Genomic DNA, 20,566 nt, shown 5'->3' with positions numbered 1-20,566 from the left:
ACAGAGACTCCACATCTTGATGGGAAAGTTGCAAGGCCACATTGCAGAGGAGCACATAAGATGAGAAAAACTGTAGAGTATCTTTGGAAAATAAAATCTGCCACAGTTAATGTCCTTTTTCCATACTAAGCCTCGATATTGTCCCTTTGCTGACAAATTGCCTTTTTTTTTCCTTTTTGGTGAGGAAGACTGACCCTGAGCTAACATCTGTTGCCAATCTTCCTCTTTTTGCTTGAGGAAGATTGTTGCTGATTTAACATCTGTGCCAATCTTCCCCTATTTCATGTGGGATGCCTGCCACAGCATGTCTTGATAAGTGGTGCGTAGGTTCACACCTAGGATAGGAACTGGTGAAGTGGAGCACAAGAACTTAACCAGTACACCACCGGGCGGCCCCAACAAACTGTTTTTTAACAGTTTTTAAATAGGGAGAACAAAGACAAATTAACTCTAATCAGTTTTACATACAATTTCTTAGTCCCTGAGTAAATTTTAATGAGGTGAATTTCTAGCAATTTAGGAGATTGCTACATTCCTTTCTTCTTCTCCTTCTCTTTTGTTTTAAATATTTTTTTGAGCCAGGGCAAACAGAATTCTCATGCATTAGTACACGTTCTCTGAGAAGCAGACACTTAGACTGGATAAAATGTGCAAGAGATTTATTGGGAGAAATGTTTGTGAGGGAAAATAGGAGAGGAGCTGTAGGGGGCTGAGAGAGCTAACAGAACACTACAAGAACACAACTCAGGTCTGATCTCTATGAAGGAGAGAGAAAGGGGGGAAAGGAGGGAGGGAAGGAGGAAGGAAAGCAAAACGGGAGGGAGGGAGAAAGGGAAGAAGGAAGGAAAGGAAGGAAAGTCTTAGACTGCAGTGCAGTTTTAAGAAGATTTGGTAAGGCCAGCAGGGAGTCTTGGGGCCAAAGTCAGATGTCAGAGAAATCCAGCAAGCCCCCTGTAATGGGCCTGCCTTAGTGTCCTTGCCACGCTCAATCATTGGCTGGAAACATCGGCATAAATGCGATGATGGACGTCAGAGGCTAACATTGCGACATTGCGGCTGGCTTCAATTACATTCGCCACAATAGATCTGAGAGGTACATTTTCTTGAAAAATAATTCTAACTATATTTTTTCCCTTATGTCCTAACAACATTTTTCTAGTTACATTTCAAACCATCTTTCAGTTTTTCAGTCCTCATCATTTTATCAGGGAGGGAAACTCTCTAACTTCATCTGGGTAGTCTAGTTCATGTTTTAACGATCCTTATTTAAAAACTCGTCATGGCTTACGTTTAGCTTGACATTATCTTAATTTTTTTAAATTCTTTTTTTCTTATAATTCAGGTTTAAGGTCAACATTTCTTTTTTAATAATTCAACACCAGGTATTGATTGTGTTCATTAAATCCTAAGCAAAAGTAGTCTAAAACTATTGTACGGCATTAACTACTCCACCAAAAGGCTGTCTAGACTCCTCATAAATATAAACATGAAATTAAACATAAAATTGTTCCATTTATAGTCACATAAAATATGTGATATAGCAAATTTTAAATCATCTCAACGACAGCACACCTTGCTCTAGCTAAACCCCAGTATATTTCCTTAGCCAATAAAATATTATTATTATATAATTTAAAGGCCAATTTTTAAAATGTCTGTCAATGGTTTTAACTAAAATTGATCCAGTTAAATTATTTCTAATGACAAATAGATTTTGTATTACAATTTCTTTTGGTCCATTATTCCTCTGATATTCTTCTGTCTCCTAGGCAGATAAAGGAAGAAACTTTCCTTTGTAATGATTTGCAATCTCTCGGATTCAATGAAGCAGGAGAAGGGAGTTTCTGGGCCAAGAATAAGACAAAGAAGCTGATCAATAGCTGCCTCTGTCTTGTCAAATCTATCTCTGCCTCTGTTTTTTCTGTGTTATCCTTTTTGATGTTTTGCCAAACTTTAGCAATTAAATGCAACACATTCTTCCCTCCTACAATAATATGCAGTCTCCCTTTTGCTATGCAGGATGTTTCACCATTCATGCCAAAGGATTTCAAATCATAATTCAATTTCAGAAAATGTTTTTCTTCCAACCACAAATTAAACGAAGTTTTTTCTTGCTTTTACTAGCTTTTTTTCCTTCTATAGGATGCCAACAGGACTAAAATGTATGCATATATATGCCTATGTTGTCGTATGATATGGCACTACAATTTCAATTCTGAATTTCCATGACTATTTTTAGTGGCACATTCGGCTATTAGAGCATTATGTATGATTCCAGGGCCTAAAGAGCAAATCCAGCTTGATGGCAGACAAATCCAACCTGGCCACTGATCAGCTGACTTTAATGAGGGTGGACAAACAGCTTTAATGACAGCATAATCTGCTTACTCTTTGCCTCTTTTTTCTCCACATCCTCCCTCCCAATTTTTCTTTGTTTGCTACATTAACAATGTACCAATGAGATTACAATTTAGAGTGAATTGACAATATTTTTAAAGTTCCATCACACCCAAAACAACTTTCTGAAAATCTGCCTTACTTTGATTCTGAGGCCTGAATCTGTTTCCATCTCAAATATCATAGATCAGTATGTGTTGTATTTATTTAGTCCAATGGCTACTTAAGCAAATAGATTATTTTTTGTATCTGAAAGTAATGATCCTGCCTTAATTAATACAAATATATCAGAATGAACAGGAAAAGGTGAGATTAAAGTAGTTAACTGAGTTTATTTAAATAATTCTGTCATTATGTTTGAGAAAATGGAGGGAAACCTGGCATTTATAAGGATCACTAAATGTTCTTAAATTTTATAAAAATATATCTTTCTGCCTCTTATCTGTAAACGCTTATGAGTTCTAAAAGTGAGATTGAGATAGTCTCATGCAGCTCCTGGTGCACTGGAAATCATCCAAGCTGGAAATAACGCAGATGTCCATCAATACTAGAAATGGATAAATCATGGTAGCTTGACCTAATGGAAACCTATCCAAAACCAAAACTGAGCAAAATACAGCTACCTCAACAACATGGATGTGTCTTACAAACGTGGAGTTGAGTAAAAGAAACCAGAAATACAAAAATGCTTATTGTAGGACTCCATTCATATAAAACTCAAAAACATAAATTTTAGTAAGATGAGTATTAAACAGTAAAACTCTAAATAAAAGCAAGGGATTGATAATCATAAAAGTCAAGATAGTCATGCATTGGGGGAGGTGTGTGTGTGAAAATAATGACCGGGGAGGCATGAGGGGGGACTCCTGAGGTGTTGACAATGTCCCTAGATGATCACTTTGTGATTAAACTATAAAAGAGTTGGGGCCGGCCAGGTGGCACAGCTGTTAAGTGCACACGTTCTGCTTCGGCAGCCCAGGTTCACCGGTTCGGATCCCGGGCGCAGACATGGCACCGCTTGGCAAGCCATGCTGTGGTAGGCGTCCTACATATAAAGTAGAGGAAGATGGGCATGGATGTTAGCTCAGGGCCAGTCTTCCTCAGCAAAAAGAGGAGGATTGGCCGCAGATGTTAGCTCAGGGCTAATCTTCCTCAAAAGAAAAAAAAAAAAGACTTGACAAGAGAACAAGATTTAAAAATAAATAAATAAACTATAAAAGAGTTGAGAGGGGGAGATAAATACTTATAGCCCAAAGTACCAGTAATCTGAGATTTTATATTATATAAACAATGTTATTACAGAAAAAAATAGTAAAACCATCTGTGTACTTTTCAAACTTAGCTTCTTGTACAAATTTTTCTTTAGAACAGTAACTGTTTACTGGGGAATGTAGCCGATAAGGTAACCTTTGTCATTTCACTTCAGAGGGCTTGGCATATTAGCTGTTACTGCCATAAAGTGCCAATTCTGTCTTTGTGATATTTTTGGCAACGTCTACCAGGTACAATTTAGGGCAAAGAGACATAGCTTTTGGCAATAAAAGTGTGTCAGAGTTACGTCATGTCCTGTTTACGTAAGTTCAAATATACTGGAACTCATTGTTTAGCACTTTCCTGAAATAAGGAGCATGGTAAATTTTTTGAGACTTTATACACTGGTCAGAAAATATTTTTATTCTTCTTTCTCATTTCGTTGATGATCTCCCAGTGCACCAAATTCTAGGTTGGAAATTATTCCTCCTTATAAGTTTGAAGGTCTTTCTCTAATAAATTGTATCCTGCAGTGCTGCTGAAAAGTCCAAAGCCATGCTGGTTCCTGGTACTTAGTGTATGACAGTTTGTAGTTTTTTTCTTCTTTTTGGAAGCTTGTAGAATCTTCTTTTTGACCTCAGTGTTCTGAAGATTTGGAGAAGCTCTTTAAGAAAAAGAATGCCAAACTATAAAAAATGAAAAAGTCAAAAAGTAAATATTTGTCTAAAATGGAACAAAAGTATTTGTCTAAAATGGAAAATGGAAAAGCACAACAAATTACAATTTTTTAAATAAATAATAAATACTACAAACCTCACAAAATCCTGAAAATTCATATAGTTTTTGTTAATTAACTTCCTTATATAACTCAAATATTTTTTTTTTCCTTTTTCTCCCCAAAGCCTCCCAGTACATAGTTGTGTATTTTTTAGTTTTGGGTCCTTCTAGTTGTGGCATGTGGGACACCCACTCAGCATGGCCTGATGAATGGTGCCATGTCCGCACCCAGGATTCAAACTGGCGAAACCCTGGGCTGCCGAAGTGGAGTGCGAGAACTTAACCACTCAGCCACAGGGCCGGCCCTTATATAACTCTATAATACATTTTTTCCTACTTTTTTGACTGCTTGCTCTTCGATCTCTTGATTTACATGACAACCATTTTGTAATATTTTCCACAGAGAAACAGAAAGGTAATTCAGTCTTCCCTCTAGCATAGCTGATTGAAAGTTATTTTTTGTTGTCACCAATTTACATTAATTTTGTTCTGCTTTACAACTTGTCATAATTCATATTCATAATTCATTATTGGTAATGCTATATAAATTTGGGAAAACCTCTAATCCCCATTATTAATTTCTGCATAACCTAAATTTAGTAGCCTAAAACAATGACCATTTTATTGTATCTCACAATTTTGTAGGTCAAGAATTTTAGTAGGGCTTGGCTGATGAATTCTTCTGCCCCATATGATGCTGACAGGGTCACTCAGTGATATTCAAGTGGCAACCAGGCTGGTCTGCAGGATCCATCCTCACATGCTGGATGTTCTCTCTCTCCATGTAGTCTCAGGGCCTCTCCAGATGGCCTCTGTGTGAATTTACCACATAGTGACTCAGTGCTCCAAGAGACAAGGTGGAAGCCGACAGTCCTTAAAGACAGGCTTCAGAACTGGCACAGTATCACTTCTGTCGTACTTGTTGGGCAGAGCAGTCACAGGCTAGGGCAGACTCCAGATGAGAGGAAGTAGACCTAATCTCTTCATAGGAATGTGGCTAAGATTTTGTGGCTGCCTTTATTATACCACAGTGATTCTATTTCAGTTTTCTAGTGCTACCTAACAAACTACCCCCAAAACATAGAGACTTAAAACAATAACTTGTTATCATCTCTCATGGTTCCATGAGTTTTCTGGACTCAGCTTGGCATCGCTCAGCAGAGATTTCTCATTCTGTTGCAGTCAGTTGGACAGTAATGTTAGAGTCATCTGAAGGTTGGAATTGACTGGACACACAAGATGGCTTCCTCCCCACATGTCTGGAGCCTCAGCAGGGATGGCTGAAACAGGTGGGGGATGCAGGCCATCTCACATGACTAGCTTGAGCTTCCTCACAGCATGGCAATCTCAGGAAAATTGGACTTCTTACATTATATATTACTTCCCCTAGAGTATGCGTTCCAAGGGATTCAGCCAGAAGCTACAAGACTTCTTAGGACTTCGCCTCAGAAGTCACCTACATCCCTTCTACCATATTTTATTGGTGAAAACCAAGTAATATGGACAACCCAGATTTAAGAGGAGGAGACCACACAAGGGCATGAATACCAGGAGGCATTGGAGGCTATCTTTGATGTTAGCTGACATACCCTAACAAACTTCTTTCATATATATGCTCCTCATTTCAAGGCATTTCATAACCTTAAATACTCTTGAACTGACAACACTCGATGAGTTTGCATTGATGTTCATGTGTAGTGAAATATTATGTTTTATGTAATTCTATATGATATGATAAAACTTTCATTTTGATGAGGTGTGGTTGAGACATTTACACATAAACTTCCATTTACAATTTTGTACATCTAATGACTGAAAGAATTTTCCATAGAATTCCTTCTGGTCCTGCAAATCGCAAACCCTCTTTCTCCTCCATATTCTTTTGGTGCTGAGTTCCATGCGATAAATTCATAACACATTATGACTTCTGGCACTGCACCTTCATGTTTCATGGGATGAATTGGCACAGTGGAAATACAAATTTTCCTGGAAGCCATTCCTACACAGGACCAGCTAAGCTATATATGGAATATATGTGGAATAACTGACTATACATGGAAGTGACTGCAGGCCACATATCTATAACACACTAAACCCAAACTGAATATATACCCAACTCAACTTCCCCTAACTGAACTCAAATATGTTGACAGCCTCTACAAAGCCACCTGATGGGAGGGAGAAGTGTGACAGAAGGGAAGTTGGAGTAGAGACAGTCAGCTGTTTAGGGTTAAAATCTCATGTTGGCAAATTTTACGAAAACATTGGACTATTTGGATACATTGCTAGAATCCCTCCCAAAGCGTTCGAAAAGGTCTGCTTATGCTCTTCTCCTCCCTCCCTGCCCTTCACCCCCAGTGTCCACCATCAGTTCAGCACAGCTTTCCTCTGGCTTGCTGCTGTAGCCTCTATATCTAGCCTCCTGACCCCAGGCTTTGGCTTGCTTCAGTCTGTTCTCTATCCTGCAACAAGAGTGATCATTCAAAACCATAAATCTGACCTGATTGTCATCCTAGCTTAAAATCCTCAATGGCTTTTTGCCATTTGTCAAATCCCTTAACATGGTTTACAAGACTTTTGAGAGCCTGGACCATACCAACCTTTCATCCTAATTCTTCTCACTGACCTTCCAGCGCTCTTTAATCCACAGTGAACTATTCTAATTCCCTGACACTCTTTTCACTCTGGGCCTTCCGAACTTCTACGTCTGGGTTAGGTAATGTATTAGTCAGATATGGCAGACTATACTGCAATAAAAATTTGACCCTGAAACTTCATAACCCTGACAATACAAAAGTCTATTGCTCACGTGTTTGAAATTGAAAGTCAGAACAGCTGTCCTCCTTATGATGCCCCAGCAACCCAGGCAGCTTCTAACTTATCACACCAGGGAGAGAGCTTGGAGAACACACACCTGCTCTTAAAGGCTTCAGTCAAAAGGGATCCATGCACCTTCTGCTCGTAGTCTCTTGGCTGGAATGAACTGAATTGCTGGAATGGTGGGCACCACTAACCTGAACACATTACCCATCTTCTACCACCTTCTATACCTGCTGCCAACTCTATCATAATGTTTATCACACCTTTCACCCAGGTCCTCTCACTTATTTCACCACCCTTTATTAATATATAATAAATTATGTGAGAGGAAGAAGCATGTTAGTATGGTTTAACAGTTGCTCTCTATAGTACCCAGCAAATTCTAGGCATTCAATGAATGTTTATTGAATGAATAAATAAATGCATAAAATATTGAAGCTATCAAATGTTTATTACAATGCTCCTCGCCCCAGTTTTCCATAGTCACCTGAATAAATTATAAGTATAAAACTCATTTGGGGCCGGCCTGGTGGCATAGTGGTTAAGTTCATGCACTCTGCTTCAGTGGCCTGGGGTTTGCAGGTTCAGATACTGGGTGTGGACTTAGCACCACTGGTCAAGCCACGCTGTGGCAGCATCCCACATAAAAAAGAGGAAGATTGGCACAGATATTAGCTCAGCGACCATCTTCCTCAATCAAAAAGAGGAAGACTGGCAACAGATGTTAACTCAGGGCTAGTCTTCCTCACAAAAAAACAAAACAAAAACCTCATTTACATACATTCTTTCATTTGTTTTTAGTATACTTCAATGAGATCATTATGGTTTCTTATGTCATTGACTCCATTTGAAAGATCATGAAGTTGAGGCTTAGGGATCACAAGGGACTTGTTATTGGTCCTACAGTGGAGTTCCTGTGCTCTAACTCCAGTCTTCAGGACTGCCCTTGGCCAGTTGTTGGGAGATGACCTGAGCCCTTGGAATATTTTACTTGACAGGTATTTCAGTATGCCTGAGGCCTTGGACCATGCTGGTTTTATGGAAAATGCCTGTTTTGCTCTGGCAGAGGTTGAGGGAAGGCAAGGGAATGGAGTCTGAGTTGTGGCCAGTCGCACTGGGCTGAAGCCTGAATGACTGACCCCCAATAAAAATCCTGGATATCAAGGCTGAGGTGAGTTTCCATGGTTTGTGATACTTTGCATGTATTGTCATACATACTGCTGGGAGAATTAAGTGTGTCCCTGTGCGACTCCACTGGGAGGGAACACCTGGAAACTTGCACCTGATTACTCGTAGACCTTTCCCCATGTACCACCTCTCATTTTTCTGATTTTAATCTGTATCCTTTTACTGTAATAAATTATGACCATGCATATAACAGCTTTTCTGAGTCCTTCTAGTGACTCATCAAGCCTGTCAGTGGACTTGGGGACCCCGGACACAACATCTAATACACCATGTCACCTGCCTTGCCATCTTCTAAAGTATGTTCATTGGAAACTTAGGTTTTCAGTTGGAGAATAAATGAAATGCTTTTTATAATCAACTTCTTTAGAACAAAACATTCCCATGCCCTTTTCCAGAGATACATAGTTTTAGATTCGGAGTTCGTTAAAATTACTCACTAAATGGCACAAATAAAAGAGTTTTAAATCATTCTCACATTTCTTGGCAAGTCTCAAGTAAACATCCAGTTCTAACCAATTACCTTAAGGCAAAATGTAGTAAATTAGTTTATGCTGTTAAAAGTAAGACTGATTATTGCCCCATCTTTTTAGAAAATCATAGGAAACACGACTACTATATTTACTCAGAGAAGTGGTTTTGATACATGGCGTGGTATAAATACCACTGATTTGGGAGTCTGTAAATCTGGTTTTAGCTATGGATTAGGTCCTGGATGAGTCTACTCATCTATAACCTGCAGTAATGCCCCTCTTCCAATGCCTCGTTAAATCAGAGTGAGGAATAAAGGAGAGAAAATATATGAAAAAGAACCTGGAAACAGTAAAGCAGTGTGTGAATGTAAAACATTATATGTTTTCAACTTAGTGGCAACAAAGCAATATTTTCGATGTAGCTCATTTGTGCTCTTCAGAAACTGCTTTTAAGTGGATCCTTTTATTGTAGTTACTTCAACGCTTAACCAAGAGATTCATACTTAAAAGCTTAACAATTTTACTCATAAAAATAATGCATACTTATGTTGTTAACCTATAGGCCCAGTGGCAGGGCTGAGAAATGAAAGGCATGTTTCATATATTAATTTATAGCCCTAAAAGAGACTAAGATTGGACCATAAAGAGAAAATGTTTCAATAAGCCAGCAATCAACCCCCCACCAATACAGATATTACTTTATAAATATGAGATAAAAGCACTTGAAAATTACAATAGTGCTCACATAATCCCAGATATGATATAACAATATGACATAATCATCTAGTGAGGATAGACTAGATTTTTTAAATTTTTTTAATTGAGTTCATAATAGTTTACATCAATGTGAGATTTCTGTTGAACATTATTTCTTGACTGTAACCACATAAGGGTTCCCCTGCACCCTCTGTGCACCCCCTTCCCCTGGTAACCGCTGAACTGTTTTCTTTGTCCATGTGTTTGTTTATATTCCACATATGAGTGAAATCATGTGCTGTTTGTCTTTCTCAGTCTGGCTTATTTTGCTTAGCATAATTCCCTTCGGGTCCTTCCATGTTGTGGCAAATGGGATGAATTTGTCTTTTTTTTATGGCTGAGTAGTATTTCATTGTGTATATATACCACATCTTCTTTATCCAATCATCAGTGGATGGGCACCTGGATTGTTTCCATGTCTTGGCTATTGTGAATAGTGCTGCAATGAACATAGAGGTACACATGTTACTTTGGATTGTTGATTTCAAGTTGTTTGGGTAGATACCCAGTAGTGGGATAGCTGGGTCATATGGTATTTCTACTTTTAGTTTTTTGAGGAATCTTCATACTGTTTTCCATAGTGGCTGCACCAGTTTGCATTCCCACCCGCAGTGTATGAGGGTTCCCTTCTCTCCGCACCCTCTCCAACATTTGTTATTTTTAGTCTTAGTGATTATAGCCATTTTAACAGGCCTAAGGTGGTATCTTAGTGTAGTTTTGATTTGCATTTCCCTGACGATTAGTGATGTTGAACATCTTTTCCATGTGTTTATTGGCCATCTGTATATCTTCTTTGGAAAAATCTCTGTTCATATCCTCTGCCCATTTTTTATCAGGCTGTTTGTTTTTTTATTGTTCAGTTGTGTGAGTTCCTTATATATTATGGAGATTAACCCCTTGTCAGATATATGATTTGCAAATATTTTCTCCCAATTGGTGGGTTGTCTTTTTGTTTTGATCCTGGTTTCTTTTGCATTGCAGAAGCTCTTCAGTCTGATGAACTCCCACTTGCTTATTTTTTCTTTTGTTTCCCTTGTCTGAGAAGACATGGTATTCAAAATGATGCTTTTTAGTTCAATGTCAAAGAATTCACTACCTATATTATCTTCCAGGAGGTTCATGGTTTCAGGACTTATCTTCAAGTCTTTGATCCATTTTGAGTTTATTTTTGTGTATGGCATGAGATAATGGTTTACCTTCACTCTTTTGCATATGGCTGTCCAGTTTTCCCAAGACCATTTTTTGAAGAGATTATCTTTTCTCCATTGTATGTTCTTGACATCTTTGTCAAAGATTAGCTGTCTGTTGATGTGGGGGTTTATTTCTGGGCTTTCAGTTCTGTTCCATTGATTTGTGTGCCTGCTTTTGTACCAGTATCATCCCGTTTTGATCCCTATGGCTTTGTAGTACATTTTGAAGTCAGGGATTGTGATACCTCCAGCTTTGTTCTTTTTTCTCAGGATTGTCTGAGCAATTCAGGGTCTTTGGTTGCCCCAAATGAATTTTAGGATTCCTTTTTTTCTTTTTTTTGTGAGAAAGATTAGCCCTGAGCTAACTACTGCCAATCTCCCCTTTTTGCTGAGGAAGACTGTCCCTGAGCTAACATCCATGCCCATCTTCCTCTACTTTTTACTTAGGACACCTACCACAGCATGGCTTTTTGCCAAGCAGTGCCATGTCCGCATCCGGGATCCGAACTGGCGAACCCTGGGCTGCTGAGAATTAGCATGTGCGAACTTAACCACTGCACCACCAGGCCGGCCCCAGAATTTCAGGATTCTTTGTTGTATTTCCATGAAGAATGTCAGTGGGATTCTGATAGGGATTGCACTGAATCTGTAGATTGCTTTGGGTAGTAATGACATTTTAACTATGTTTATTTTTCCAATCCATGTGCATGGAATCTCTTTCCATCTCTTTATGTCATTAGCAATTTCTTTCAGTGATGTCTTATAGTTTTCATTGTATAAGTCCTTCACCTCCTTGGCTAAACTTATCCCTAGGTATTTTATTCTTTTAGTTGCAATTGTAAATGGAATTGTATTCTTGAGTTCTCTTTCTGTAAGCTCATTATTGGAGTATAGAAAAGCAACTGATTTTTGTAAGTTGATTTTGTACCCTGCAACTTTACTGTAGTTGTTAATTATTTCTATTAGTTTTCTGATGGATTCTTTGGGGTTTTCTATATATAAGATCATGTTGTCTGCAAACAGTGAGAGTTTCACTTCTTCACTCCTTATTTGGATTCCTTTTATTCCTGTCTCTTGCCTAGCTGCTCTGGCCAAAACCTCTAGTGCTATGTGATAGATAAGAGTGGTGATAGTGGGCATCCTTGTCTTGTTCCTGTTCTCAGGGGGATGGTGTTCAGTTTTTGCCCATTGAGTATGATGTTGGCTGTGGGTTTGTCATATACGGCCTTTATTATGTTGAGGTAATTTCCTTCTATCCCCATTTTGTTAAGAGTTTTTATCCTAAATGGCTGTTGGAGCTTGTCAAATGCTTTCTCTGCATCTATTGAGATGATCATGTGGTTTTTATTCCTCAATTTGTTGATGTGGTTTATCACATTGATTGATTTGCAGATGCTAAACCATGCCTGTGTCCCTGGTATAAATCCCACTTGATCATGATGTACAATCCTTTTGATGTATTGCTAAATTCAGGTTGCCAAAATTTTGTTGAGGATTTTTGCATCTGTGTTCATCAGCAATATTGGCCTGTAGTTTTCCTTTTTTGTGTTGTCCTTGTCAGGCTTTGGTATCAGAGTGATGTTGGCCTCATAGAATGTGTTAGGAAGTGTTCCATCTTCCCTAAGTTTTTGGAATAGCTTGAGAAGGATAGGTATTAAATCCTCTCTGAAAGTTTGGTAGGATTCCCCAGGGAAGCCGTCTGGTCCTGGCGTTTTATTCTTTGGGATGCTTTTGATTACTGTTTCAATCTCTTTCCTTGTGACTGGTCTATTCAGATTGTCTGTTTCTTCTTGATTCAGCTTTGGGAGGTTGTAAAAGTCTGAGAATTTACCAATTTCCTCTAGATTATCCATTTTGTTGGCATATAGTTTTTCGTAGTATTCTCTTATAATCCATTGTATTTCTGTGTTGTCTGTTATTATTGCTCCTCTTTCATTTCTAATTTTGTTTATCTGAGCTTTCTCTCTTTTCTTCTTTGTAAGTCTGGCTAGAGGTTTGTCAATTTTATTTATCTTCTCAAAGAACTAGCTCTTTGTTACATTGAATCTTTTACTGCCATTTTTGTTTCAATAGCATTTATTTCTGCTCTGATTTTTATTATTATTTCTCTCAATCTGCTGACTTTGGGCTTTGTTCTTTTTCTAACTCAGTTAGGTGTAATTTGAGATTGCTTCTTTGGGATTTTTCTTGTTTGTTAAGGTGTGCCTCTATTGCGATGAACTTTCCTCTTAATACGGCTTTTGCTGCATTCCATATGAGTTGGTATGGTATGTTATCCTTTTGTCTCCAGATATTTTTTGACGACTTCTTTAATTTCTTCAGTGATCCATTGCTTGTTCAATAGCATGTTGTTTAGTCTCCACATCTTTATCTCTTTCTCAGCTTTTTTCCTGTAATTAATTTCTAGTTTTATAGCATTATGATTGGAAAAGATGCTTGTTATTATTTCAATTTTCTTAAATTAATTGAGGCTTGCTTTGTTTCCCAACATATGGTCTATCCTTGAGAATGTTCTATGTGCACTTGAGAAGAATATGTATTCTGCTGTTTTTGGATGGAGTGTTCTATATATGTCTATTAAGTCCAACCAGTTTAGCTTTTCATTTGATTCCACTGTTTCCTTGTTGATTTTCTGTCTGGATGATCTATCCATTGATGTGAATGGAGTGTTGTGGTCCCCTACTATTATTGTGTTATTATTAGTATCTTCTTTTAGATTTGCTAATAGTTGCTTTATGAACTTTGGTCTCCTGTTTTGGGTGCATAGAGATTTATAAGTGTTATTTCTTCTTGGTGGAGTCCCTTTGATCATTATATACTGCTCCTCTTTGTCTCTCTTTACCTGTCTTATCTTGAAGTCTACTTTGTCTGATATAAGTATTGTGACACCTGCTTTCTTTTGTTTGTCATTAGCTTGGAGTATCATCTTCCATCCCTTCACTCTGAGCCTATGTTTGTTATTGGATCTGAGATGTGTTTCCTGGAGGCAGCATATTGTTGGGTCTTGTTCTTTAATCCATCTTGCCACTCTGCGTCTTTTTATTGGAGAATTGAATCCATTTATGTTTTGGGTGATTATTGATGTATGAGGGCTTAATGCTGTCATTTTATCACTTGTTTGCTGGTTTTCCTGCATTTCCTCTGTTTCTTGTCCTGTGTGTTTTGGTCTACCCATTGAATTATGCAGTTTTTTATGATGTGTTTCTTTGTTTTCTCCTTATTTATTCTTTGTCTCTGTTCTGCCTTTTCGTTTATTGGTTACCCTGATGTTTGTATTCAGAACCTTGCTTATAAGATAGTCCATTTTCTGATGGCCTGTTATTTCCTTATTCTAAACCAATTCAGTCCCTTTCCTTCTCCCCTCCTAAGTTGCTTTTCTAATATGTTATTCCATCTTGTGTTGTGAGTTTGTGGTTAAAATGACAGGACTATCTTTGTTGGTGTTTTTCTTCCTGTTTGCTAATGCTACACTTGAGTATTTGCTATCCTATTCTGATTCTGTCTACCTATTTATCTCCTTACTCTGTGTTTTGTGATCCCTTTCTCCCCTTTTTATTTTGTTCAGGTATGAGGGCCTTCTTGAGGATTTCTTGGCAGGGGGTGGGGGGGGCAGGTCTCATGGCTATGAAGTCCCTTAGCTTTTGTTTGACTGGGAAAGCTTTTATTTCTCCCTCATATCTGAAGGATATTTTTGCTGGATTGAGTATTCTTGGCTGAAGGTTTTTCTCTTTTAAAGATATGAATATGTTGTTCCATTCTCTCCTAGCTTGTAAGGTTTCTGCAGAGAAATCCGCTGAAAGCCTGATAGGGGTTCCTTTGTAGTTTATTTTCTTCTGCCTTGCAGTTCTTAGTCTTCCTTCTTTGTCATTCATTTTTGCCAGTTTTCCTACTATATGCCTTGCAGTAGGTCATTTTACATTGACAAATCTAGAAGCTCTGGAAGAGGATAGGCTAGGTTTTGACGTGGTAATGTTAACCCTGAAATCTCATGGATTAACAAAACCAACATTTATTTCTTGCTTACGCTGTTTCATGAGAGATGGCAGAGGCTTCTGCTCTATATTGTTACTTGATTCGAGTTGATGGAGACTCTACCATCTAGTGATATGAATATTTCAATATGAAGCTTTTAAGGTTGTCATATCACAGGAAGAGGTAGCATGGCAAACTTGCACCTGTTCTTAAATGTCCCAGTCTTTCAGCTCATTTTTTGAAGTAATTACTGCAAGAGACTGTGAAGTCTTCCTGAGAACCAAATATAGTTAGCACTGTTTATCAACACCACAGATGTGTCACATGCTAATGTATCATTGCTAGTATGACAATACCGGTATAAGAAGATATGCAGAGCAGGCAGACCCTGAGTCTTCTCTTGCACCTGACAGAACTAACTTATGTGTGCCTTGGTGGATTATACCTCATACAATTTTATGTAACAGACATGTTGTCCTATACTGCACATTATGGGCTGGGTGCCTATCCAGTATCCATTTACTCCAGCTTCCTTCTCCCTTGCTAAAAGTACACACTAATTTCCCAAGCAGCACTCATAGGAAGCTTATGTCACCCTATCTACAAGGATGGGTCTTAGGTGGTATGGTGTCCTTTCGTTGGCCACAGGTTTTGATTCAGGGGTTGATATGTGAACTCAGTGTTCTAATTAAGAGAGAATTCTAAGACTCTAATTAAGGAGAATCTCGAGAGTCTTGCTGAACACATTGGGGCAAAAGTTTGCTCTAAGAGTAGAAAGATGTAAAGCAAGGAATGTGCCATCCTAGGGAAACTAGCCTATGATGATGATACACCAAAAAGTCACAGCCACTAGAATAAAAGAGAAATAGAGTCTGAGCCAGTGGATTTAGCCAATCATGAAGCCCTGTTGTTCCTCTAAACTTGCACACAGAGGAGCCAACATTTGTCTTCATAAGGCCATCCAGTCAGGTATTCTTTCTGTGCAAGCAAAGATATTTTAACAGAGTAAGTACCTAAATTCCTAAATACCTGAACGTCTACAACATTTACAAAAAGCTGAAATATATGCAGTGAGGTGACCAATGAAACTTCATTCAAAGGTCTCAGTAAAACTACATTTACACAACAGCACATGCGTTTGCCATCTTAAATGAGTTAAAATTGATCAATCTACAGGAACACTGTAATGAATCCCATTGTATTAGTCAGGGTTCTCCAGAGAAACATAAGCAATAGGGGGGTGGTAGGGACAGAGAGAGAGAGAGAGAGAGAGAGAGAGAGAGAGAGAAGGAGAGAGACAGGAGATTTATTTACAGGAATTCGCTCACACAATTATGGAGGCCAAGAGGGAAGTCCCATGATTTGCTGTCTGCACGCTGGAGGCCAGGAAAACCAGTTGTGTAATTCAGTTTGAGCCTGAAGACTGAGAACCAGGGGAGTCAGTGGTGTGAGTCTGAGTCCAAAGGCCTGAAAACCAGAGGTGAGGGCCAATGGTGTAAGTGTAGGTCCAAGTCTGAAAGCCAGAGAACCATGGTGCTGATGTCCAAGGATGTCTGGGCTCAAGCAAAGAGGACAAATTTGAATTTCCTCAGACTTTTTCTTCTTTTTCTTTTTGAGGAAGATTAGCCCTGAGCTAACTGCTGCCAATCCTCCTCTTTTTGCTAAGGAAGACTGGCCCTGAGCTAACATCCATGCCCATCTTCCTCTACTTTATATGTGGGATGCCTACCACAGCATGGCATGCCAAGCGGTGCCATCTCTGCACCTGGGATCTGAACCAGCGAACTTTGGGCCACCCAAGCAGAATGTGCGCACTTAACCACTGTGCCACCAGGCTAGCCCCAAGAAGAAAGGCTAGACTTTTTCTTCTATTTAGGCCCTCAACTGATTGAATGATGCCCACCCACATTAGGGAGGGTGATCATCTTTACTCAGTCCACCAATTCAAATGCTAATCTCTTATAGAAACACCCTCTCAGACACACCCAGAAATAGTGTTTTACCAGCTATCTGGGCATCCCTAATCCAGTCAAGTTGACACATAAAGTTAACTATCACACCCATTAAATAAAATAATCCCTCAAACTCCCGTTCAGCCCTGATACCTTTCTTTTCTCTCTTTAGCTTTTGCTATTGACTTTAGAATATTTCTTTCTTATCTTTTCTCCTTGCAACTTCCTCAAATATCATACCCTACCTCCACCACAGCAGTCTCTATCTTACGCAGCAATACTTAAGAGGTACATATACTACTTTTACACATAACACCTACCACTGCCCATAGTTTATGCAAGGAGTTAATTTAACATTAACTGAAATTTATCATTAGCAAACAAAAATTACAGTGGGAAGGAGTTAAAATTAGCTGAACACTATCTTTACAATGTGGCTACTATATCATGATATAAATTATCAGCGAAATAGAACTAAAAACAAAATCTTCTCCCAACCCAGAAATCCTCTTCACAAAGGTAGTAGAGAAAGAAACACTTTTATTATTGAATAGGCATTAAACCAGAATGTAATACACATCCTAGGCAACCATCTAAGAGATTGCAAGAACAGACAGGAATCTCACGCTTTTATATGGCCAAACAGATACAACCCATCACCTACACATTCTCAAGATAAACAGTAACTAGTCCTCAAGTTAAGAGGACTTGACAGTACCATTTGTCATGATGAGGATCAAGACTGCACCAGGGAGAGTAGCCCAAGGTGTCCTGCCCTACATACTGACCTATGATCTATATCATCCTCCGGAAGAAGCGTAGGAGTCCTGACTTAATCCTATCTGATTCTTATCTAAAGTTATAGGACCAGCCAATAACCAGACCCCACCTGTACTGATACCATTTTTAACGATTTTTTTCATGATCTTTCCTTTGTCTTGTAAAGACATAACTCACATACCTACGCCTTATAAATTGAGCTCTAACCCTCAACACATTGCAGCTCTTCACTGCCCATGGGTCCTGTCCCCATGGTGTTCTCTGAATAAAGGAGCACTACTGCCAGACCTTGAGAATCCAAGAAATCTTTCTTTCTACTCCTTGACTCACTGAGCCTGCATCATTCACACATAGTTCATCCTAACTTTACTTGGTAATGGGATTGGCGTGACCATCTATCCTAGCTAACATGGGGCCAGCCCTGTGGCCAAGTGGTTAAGTTTGCATGCTCTGTTTTGGCAGCCCAGGACTTTGCCAGTTTGGACCCTGGGCATGGACCTAGCACCACTCATCAAGCCGTGCTGAGGTGGCGTCCCACATGCCACAAGTAGAAGGACCCACAACTAAAAATATATACAACTATGTACCCAGGGGCTTTGGGGAGAAGCAGGAGAAACAAAATTTTTGAAAAAAAAAGAAGAAAAACAAACTTTTCATATCTTTATGACAGGAGGTAGTTTTGCAACTTGGCACAAGGCACCCACCTAAGTTCAGCTCCTATTATCCCCTAGAAACTGGGAAATGGGCTGCTACCTCCCTCTATGTTCACATTTCAAAGAGATGGCTCCCAGGTCTTTGAGAAAGACATTCCTGGGTCATGAAGCTAATAAAATGCCAATGTAGTCTTCTAAAATATTTACATATATTTCAAAGAGAGGAGAAAGCACTTCCAATGACAAGTTTTCTAAACCAAATACTCAAGAGAAAAGGAGGGGAGAGAAATCTCTTCCCTTATTTTCAACAGGGAGAATTAAGCAGCTTATTTTTAATTTGTATTTGTCCTTACATGATGCCCATAGTTTGATTTTATTCTAGGTGTCCAAGACTCTAATGTAGGTGGAACTTCATTCAACAAATATTTCTAAGAGTACCTCCTATGTGCCAGGCACGTATTAGGCAAGTCTAAAATCCTTTATCCTTATTCTAAAATTTAAAAAGCTCTGAAAATTGCAAAGTTTTTATAAGTCTGGTGCTGAGATTCTTTTTGTGCAAAATTTGACCTAAGTATAATCTTTATTTATTCCACTTGATGTGAATATCTTAATACATTTTACTGAGAATTATTTTTTTGTGTGAGGAAGAGCAGCCCTGAGCTAACTACTGCCAATCCTCCTCTTTTTGCTGAGGAAGACTGGCCCTGAGCTAACATCCATGCCCATCCTCCTCCACCCTATACGTGGGACGCCTACCACAGCATGGTTTTTGCCAGCAGTGCCATGTCCACACCCGGGATCCGAACCGGTGAACCCTGGGCCGCCGAAGCAGAATGTGCGAACTTAACTGCTGCGCCACTGGGCTAGCCCCACTGAGAATTATTAATGTGCTTGAATAGCAGATAATATCCCAGACCCTACTTAGTTAGCTTTAGTGATTGCTTTACTTTGACTTTTGAAGGAAAAAAGTATTAAAACATAAGGCAGTGGGAGGGGGGAGATTAGATTCTATATATGTGTAAGTTGCATTTTTGAAAAATTTAATTCCACGTTATAGTCAGTTAATGGAGGTTGAAGAAGTAAAATGAAAAACAGGAAGAAAAATTAGAGTGAAGGAAAGGGAAAATGCAAGCATGATATATATATATATGAGGGCAAGGATCATATTTGTTTTATTTTCTATTAAATATCCAGAATTTAGCACAGAGCCTAATACAAAGTACATGTTCAATTTTATGAGAGGTACAGGAGGAAGGATAGCTGGACAAGCACAGAAAAGAGAAAAAGAGAGAAAATCATAGAAATAACCACTACGGGGGATGAAACAGCATATTCCTAAAACTAGAGGGGAGAGATTGAGAGAGAGAGAACTAAGATAGAAAGAGTCAGGCACAGAGACACCAGGAGTGTCTGAACTATTAGCCTGGCGACAGCTCTGTAGAGCTGAGAGAGACTTCAAAGTCTATTATCTTTGATCTTTGAAATGCCAATTCACTGATTAAAGACTTTTCACCACTTGTTATTTAAACTTAAATTTTCAGGCCACTGCAGCTCACCAGGCGGGAAATTCTTCTTTTAGCTGCACTGACAGTGACTGAAGAGCAGAGGTGATGGGGTGAAGTCCTGCCAAGGTCTGAGGCTGTCAACCCTTTCTTTAGAATGAGTAAAAGATACCCCAGCATCTGCCATGTTTGCATTTGAAGAGAGAGGTTATACAGTATGGCAATAGCATTGTGGGTTTTTTCTCTTGATTCCCTTTGTTTGGTGATGTCAGCCACAGTCATTCATTTTGTGAAGAGACCTCTGAATAGTAATTATTCAGAAGATCTCTAAACCTTCAAATTGTTCCATTGATGTCTCCCCTTTTGATTTTCCTCATTGTAACATTTTGTTGTTCTCATCAGGCCCCAGGAGATGTAATCCAGGCCGGAGGTAAGAGGGAGAATTGAGGTACAGGGATTATACAGCCCGGAGAAACGGTCTGTGAGGAAGTGAAATTCTCAGCAGTTAAGTGATGTTAGCACTAAGATCTACAAGAACGAGAGAAAATTTGAAGATAGGATGAAAAGCAACAATTTAATTTTAACTTTTTCTTGATCTTAGCCAGTAATTCTTAATCTTGGTTGTTTATTAGAATTACCTGAAGAAGCTTGTAAACATACTCATTTCTCGGCCTCGCTTCAACATATTTTGATCCAGATGCATCAGAGTGGGTCCTGGGCATCCATATTAAATACACACACCGCCCTCTCTCCAGAGGTGTAATGAAAATCCAGAATTGAGACGTCTGCCCTGGGTGATGTGCTAGTCTCCTGTCGTATTAAATTCTATCCATATGACCACAGTTCCCTTCTGACTGA

The sequence above is a fragment of the Equus caballus genome, chromosome 4 (assembly GCF_041296265.1).
Source record: "Equus caballus isolate H_3958 breed thoroughbred chromosome 4, TB-T2T, whole genome shotgun sequence".
Taxonomy (NCBI): domain Eukaryota; kingdom Metazoa; phylum Chordata; class Mammalia; order Perissodactyla; family Equidae; genus Equus; species Equus caballus.
The sequence above is the reverse complement of the archived record's forward strand: the minus strand, read 5'-3'. Positions refer to the sequence as shown.